The sequence below is a fragment of the Vicia villosa genome, linkage group LG6, assembly GCF_029867415.1.
Source record: "Vicia villosa cultivar HV-30 ecotype Madison, WI linkage group LG6, Vvil1.0, whole genome shotgun sequence".
Classification (NCBI taxonomy): Eukaryota; Viridiplantae; Streptophyta; class Magnoliopsida; order Fabales; family Fabaceae; genus Vicia; species Vicia villosa.
Genome location: NC_081185.1, coordinates 2,390,702 through 2,397,830, shown reverse-complemented (window position 1 = coordinate 2,397,830; position 7,129 = coordinate 2,390,702).

The window sequence follows — 7,129 nt, the reverse complement described above, 5'->3', positions numbered from 1 at the left end:
TTTTCTTATAATAAAGACCAGAGGAGTATTATGGATTGTGGCCACTCATCCTCTATAGAAACTAAAGAAAAGCCAACAACCATATAATCTATGGGTCACAAGGCTTAACATAGATCAAGTTATTGCTTCTCTATGCACTTCTCTAATTTCATGGAAAACCAAAATGCAACATATATTGTCTAGAAGCTCATAAGAGGTTGAATATAGATCACTAGTTTTTGCATCATGTGAATTACAATGGTCACCTCCATCTTCTAAAATATCTCACAATTTCATGTATTAAACCACTCGTGTTACAACCAAAGTGTTATATACATTACTATAAATGTTGTGTTTTATGAAAAATGCAAACACCTTGAAATAATTGCCACTTTATTTATCCTCATTATATGACTAAAAAAGGTTTTACCTAACATAGACTTGACATTGAGCTTTATCCTCACATATTCTCCCATACTTGAGGTAAGAGACGAGGAACATAAACTGTTGGTGATTTTAGTATCATCAATGCAATTTTGGTAGTAATGTGATTTACTGAAGGCCGATGCAATTATGCGTTAAGCTTGAAACGAGTTAGGGTAGTGCGGAGTGCACGCTCGTAGAGCCAAACGTACAATTGAATATGAATAATAGAAACGGGGTTCCAAGGGGCGGAGCCCCTGGCGGGGTCCAAGGGGCAGCGCCCCTGGCGGGGTGCGGGGCAGCGCCCCGTCGGGGTCCAAGGGGCGGAGCCCCTGGCGGGGTCCAAGGGGCAGCGCCCCGAGCAAAAATTTCGTTTGAATAAGTTGCACCCTTTCCCAACGGACTTAACCGTTTTACCGAACAGATGCTTCGTTTCCAACCAACATAACTGTTTTTTACCGAACAGGTGTGTCTGTTCGTTGCTATTATTGGTCTCCTATATAAGGAGTCTTTCGGTCTCGATTTGACATACGAAATCATACACTTCCTCTACATTCCGATCTGTTCTCCATTGTCAGAAACAGATTGATTCTTCAAGAATTATCCCCGCAAAGATTTCGTGAACCCAGACAAGTATAGGGTCGAAATACTTTGTTCGGAAAGTGAACGAACACGATTCTTGAGGATATCCAGGATTATCATACCAAATCTCTAACATACGAACAAAGTATTTATTCTGATAATCATGGCTGGAGGAGGAAGCACCGTGAAGGAGATGACTAAAAGTTTCGGAAAATTGGACAAGTTTCAAGGACAAGACTTCAGGCGTTGGCAGAAGAAGATGCATTTCATGTTGACAACGTTGAAGGTGGCGCACGTCCTGTCTACACCAATTCCAGAACTTGAAGAGGATGACACGGTTGAAAATCTGAGACGCCGATCAAAGTGGGAAAACGACGACTACATATGCAGAGGGCACATTCTTAACGGTATGTCTGATCCCTTATTTGATATTTACCAAAACGTGGAATCTGCAAAGGAATTGTGGGATTGTCTCGAAGCCAAGTACATGGCAGAGGACTCATCTAGTAAAAAGTTCCTGGTGACCGACTTCAATAATTACAAAATGGTTGAATCGAGGTCTGTCATGGAACAATTCAATGAACTCCTCCGAATCCTTGGACAATTCACACTGCATGGATTGAATATGGATGAAACAATATCTGTCTCAAGCATAATAGACAAGTTGCCTCCTTCATGGAAGGATTTCAAACACAATCTGAAACATGGAAAAGACGAACTGTCTTTGATCCAACTTGGAAGTCACTTGCGCATAGAGGAATCTCTACGAGCGCATGAGGATAACAAAGGAAAAGGCAAAGAAATTGCTGGACCCTCGGTTAATATGATCGAAGAGGGTGGTAAGAACGATAACAACAAAAACAAAGGAAAGAAACGTGCTTTCAATAACAAAAAGGGCAATTTCGGTGTTAACAAGAAACCGAAACTAGAATGCTGGAAGTGTGGCAGAACAGGCCACTTCAAGAAGGATTGTCGCTTCGGCAAAAAGCACGACAACGCGAACGCAAGTGGTTCAGGAAAGGGGTCTAAGGACCAATCCGAAAACCAAGGTCAGAAATCAATTTGTGAATTGAATAGTTTGATTAAACATTCGGTATCACTAACTTCTGAGGCATTTTATGTGCAGGATGATGCTATCGCGTGGTGGATTGATTCTGGCGCCACAACTCATGTTTGCAAGGATCGTTTCTGGTTCAAGACATTTGTTCCAGTGGAAGATGGTTCTGTTCTATACATGGGAGATGATCACTTTGCTCCCGTTGAAGGCAAAGGAAACGTGGTGCTAGAATTCAGTTCTGGAAAGACTATTACTTTGTTTAATGTATTGTATGTTCCTAAGTTACGTAAGAATTTAATTTCTGGTCCTGTATTGAATAAGCTTGGATACAAGCAAGTGTGTGAATCCGATAAATATATTTTATCGAAGTCTGGTGTGTTTGTAGGATTTGGTTATTATAATAATGGAATGTTTATGATGAATTTGAATGGAGTTCCTAAAGATTCTGGTTCTATATTTATGTCTTCTTCGAATATTATCAATTTTTCGTTATGGCACGCTCGTTTAGGACATGTACATTATAAAAGAATGCATGAAATGTCTAAAAACGATTTAATTCCTGTCTTTGATGAAAATAACGAAAAGTGCAAAACTTGCATGTTAACAAAGATTACTAGACAACCTTTTAAAAGTATAACAAGGAAATCTATCATTCTTGAGTTAGTACATAGTGATTTATGTGATTTGCATGCTACTCCATCATTAGGGAATAAAAAATATTTTGTCACCTTTATTGATGATGCATCTAGATTCTGCTATGTTTATTTGTTGCACGCTAAGGATGAAGCCTTAGATAAATTCAGAATTTATAAAACTGAAGTTGAAGTGCAACGGAATGTTCTGATTAAAACATTGCGTACTGATAGAGGTGGTGAATACTATGATCCTGTATTTTTCCAATCCGTAGGAATCATTCATGAAACTACGGCACCTTATACACCTCAACAAAATGGTGTGGCTGAAAGGAAAAATAGAGTTCTTAAAGAAATGGTAAATGCCATGTTATCTTACTCTGGTTTGAGTGAAGGGTTTTGGGGAGAAGCTATGTTAACGGCTTGTTATTTGTTAAATAGGGTTCCTAATAAAAGGAACAAGATTACCCCATATGAACTTTGGTATAAGAAAAGACCCAACTTAACATTTCTACGTGTTTGGGGTTGTAGGGCCGTGGTTAGACTCCCGGACCCAAAAAGGAAAACTTTGGGCGAAAAGGGTGTAGGTTGCATCTTTGTTGGATATGCTGAACACTCCAAGGCTTATAGGTTTTATGTTATAGAACCTAATGACTCGATTTCTATTAACACAATTATAGAATCAAGAGATGCCATATTTGATGAGAATTGTTTCTCTTCTATACCTAGACCAAAGATATCTATACCTAATTCAGACGAATCTCTAAGGGATGATCATTCAAATGATGTACCAAGTGAGACACTTGAACCCCGTAGAAGCAAAAGAGCTAGAAAATCTAGATCGTATGGATCTGATTTTCAACTATATTTAGTTGAGGGATCAAAGGATCAGATTGAGACTCAATACTATTATTGCTATAGTATAGAGGAGGATCCAAGAACGTATGATGAAGCTGTGAAATCTCGAGACTCTGTTTTTTGGAAAGAAGCAATTGATGAAGAGATTGGTTCTATCATGGAAAATAATACTTGGGTATTATCTGATTTACCACCAGGCTGCAAACCATTGGGTTGCAAATGGATCTTCAAAAGGAAGATGAAAGTCGATGGTACAATTGACAAGTTTAAAGCTAGATTAGTTATTCAAGGCTTCAGGCAAAAAGAAGGGATTGATTATTTCGATACCTATGCTCCAGTTGCCCGTATCACTACTATTAGATTGTTAATTGCCTTGGCGGCTATTCATAATCTAGTGATCCATCAAATGGATGTCAAAACAGCATTTCTGAATGGTGATTTGGAAGAAGAAGTGTATATGAAGCAACCTGAAGGTTTTGTAATGCCTGGTAATGAGCACAAAGTGTGTAAACTAGTTAAGTCGTTATATGGGCTGAAACAAGCTCCGAAGCAGTGGCATCAAAAGTTTGATGAGGTTGTTTTGTCTAATGGTTTCATTCTAAACCAAGCTGACAAATGTGTATATAGCAAATTTGATACATCCGGTAAAGGAGTTTTCATTTGTCTTTATGTTGATGACATGTTGATCTTTGGCACCGACCAAAATCAAGTTGATAAAACAAAGAATTTCTTGTCATCAAAGTTCTCCATGAAGGATATGGGAGAAGCAGACGTTATTCTTGGTATAAAGATTAAACGAGAGAATAAGGGGATTGTAATTACGCAATCTCATTACATTGAGAAAATACTCAAGAAGTTCAATTATGAACATTGTTCTCCAGTAAGTACTCCCATGGATCCGGGAGAAAAGCTTATGCCAAATACAGGTAAACCTGTGGATCAACTCGAATACTCAAGAGCTATAGGCTCTTTGATGTATGCTATGATTAGCACTAGACCGGATATTGCTTATGCGGTTGGAAAGTTGAGCAGATTTACTAGTAATCCTAGTAGACATCATTGGCATGCGATAACTAGGGTATTCAAGTACTTGAAGGGTACTATGAATTATGGATTATCATATATGGGATTTCCTTCGGTGTTAGAAGGTTATTCAGATGCTAGTTGGATAAATAATGTTGAAGATTCATCTTCTACAAGTGGATGGGTGTTTTTGCTTGGAGGAGGTGCCATCTCATGGGCTTCCAAAAAGCAAACATGTATAACTAGTTCCACAATGGAATCCGAGTTTGTAGCATTAGCTGCTGCTGGTAAAGAAGCAGAATGGCTAAGGAACTTGGTATATGAGATTCCGATATGGCCTAAACCGATATCACCAATTTCTATCCGTTGTGATAGTAGTGCCACACTGGCTAAAGCATATAGTCAAATATACAATGGAAAGTCTAGACATTTGGGTATTAGACATAGTATGATTAGGGAATTAATCATGAATGGGGTGATATCTATTGAGTTTGTTCGGTCGCAACAAAACTTAGCTGACCACTTGACGAAGGGGTTAGCAAGAGACTTAGTGAAGAAGTCGGTAATTGGGATGGGATTAAAGTCCATTTAAATCTATTAGTTATGGTATACCCAATTCCCTTCTAATACAACGTTAGAAGCAGAATTCAATGTGGAAAGATCATAGTTAAAGATTGGAGCAATTGTGTTTATCTTCCCAAGGTATGTGCTCAGACCTGCAAGTGATGGCTAGGTTGAAGTATATCTTCTTAATGGTTCTTTTGAAAAATTGTTAATGCAGGTGCAAGATTAAAAGGATCACCTATGTAAGCATGAAGTTTTGCCGCTTCAAGAAGCTTGGACTTGGCTTCCTATATGCTTATTAATGGATAAGGACACATGGCTTGTAAAGTGTCAAGTATGAATAGTAGAGTATTGTAAGAAACATATGTGTACTATATCTTTAGGTATTCAAATGGATTGACGGGTTCAATCATTATGACACCCCGATTTCCGAATATTTGAAATGTGTATTTGTACTAAGATGAAAATTCAATCGCAAGACATTTTCTTCTATGCATTTGTTTGATCGTTATACATGTAAGTAAATCAAGGATTATACTAAAATGGGGGGAGTTTGTTGGTGATTTTAGTATCATCAATGCAATTTTGGTAGTAATGTGATTTACTGAAGGCCGATGCAATTATGCGTTAAGCTTGAAACGAGTTAGGGTAGTGCGGAGTGCACGCTCGTAGAGCCAAACGTACAATTGAATATGAATAATAGAAACGGGGTTCCAAGGGGCGGAGCCCCTGGCGGGGTCCAAGGGGCAGCGCCCCTGGCGGGGTGCGGGGCAGCGCCCCGTCGGGGTCCAAGGGGCGGAGCCCCTGGCGGGGTCCAAGGGGCAGCGCCCCGAGCAAAAATTTCGTTTGAATAAGTTGCACCCTTTCCCAACGGACTTAACCGTTTTACCGAACAGATGCTTCGTTTCCAACCAACATAACTGTTTTTTACCGAACAGGTGTGTCTGTTCGTTGCTATTATTGGTCTCCTATATAAGGAGTCTTTCGGTCTCGATTTGACATACGAAATCATACACTTCCTCTACATTCCGATCTGTTCTCCATTGTCAGAAACAGATTGATTCTTCAAGAATTATCCCCGCAAAGATTTCGTGAACCCAGACAAGTATAGGGTCGAAATACTTTGTTCGGAAAGTGAACGAACACGATTCTTGAGGATATCCAGGATTATCATACCAAATCTCTAACATAAACCTGACATATATGCTGGCAGGATGAATATGATGATAACCATTTGCTATCTATCATTGGCTGAAATGAACGGCTAAACACTTTAATTTCTATTTCAAGATGTTTGTGAATTGTGACAGTTCATGTACTTCAATATGTTTGTTTTAAGTTATGATAGAACTTATGAAGGAATTGATGATAAAATATTAAATTTTAAAAAGTTGAGTTTAATAAAAATAATGTATTTTTTTTAATGTTATTTTAGTAGTTTTTGTTAATAAGCGACTCTTATATTAAAAGAATGAAGTACTAGGGGTATTCCAACCTCCAACCCTTACAAGACAACAACCAAACTAAAGATTTTGAAATACAAATACAATAGTATTGAAGAACACTTTTAAATACAAATACAATTAAAATACAATTAAAATACAATACTCTGTATGATTTATGTATTAAGAGTTTTAGAGATCAATAAACATTTGAGTAGAAAATATAATTTTTTTTGGGAGCTTATTTTCTAATAACTCATCTTTTAATTTCTAGTAACAATTTTTGAATTATAGTGACTCAGGGAGTTGTCATGTTTTTCATAGTAGATCAATTTAATCGAAGTGGATAAACATATTTTTTGTGCATTGGTCTTTTGTTTTGTTCTTAGTCGTGTGAATTTTTTTACACCGTTTAAAAGATTGATTGATTTTGCTTTAGATAATTTGTTTTGGTTGTCATTATTTTTTTATCACTCATTAAAAGTCTTGGTGTGTTCAAATATTATGGTATTTCACATAAGTGGATGAACTATGAGAAAAATGGATTATTATGAATTCTAAATGGAACA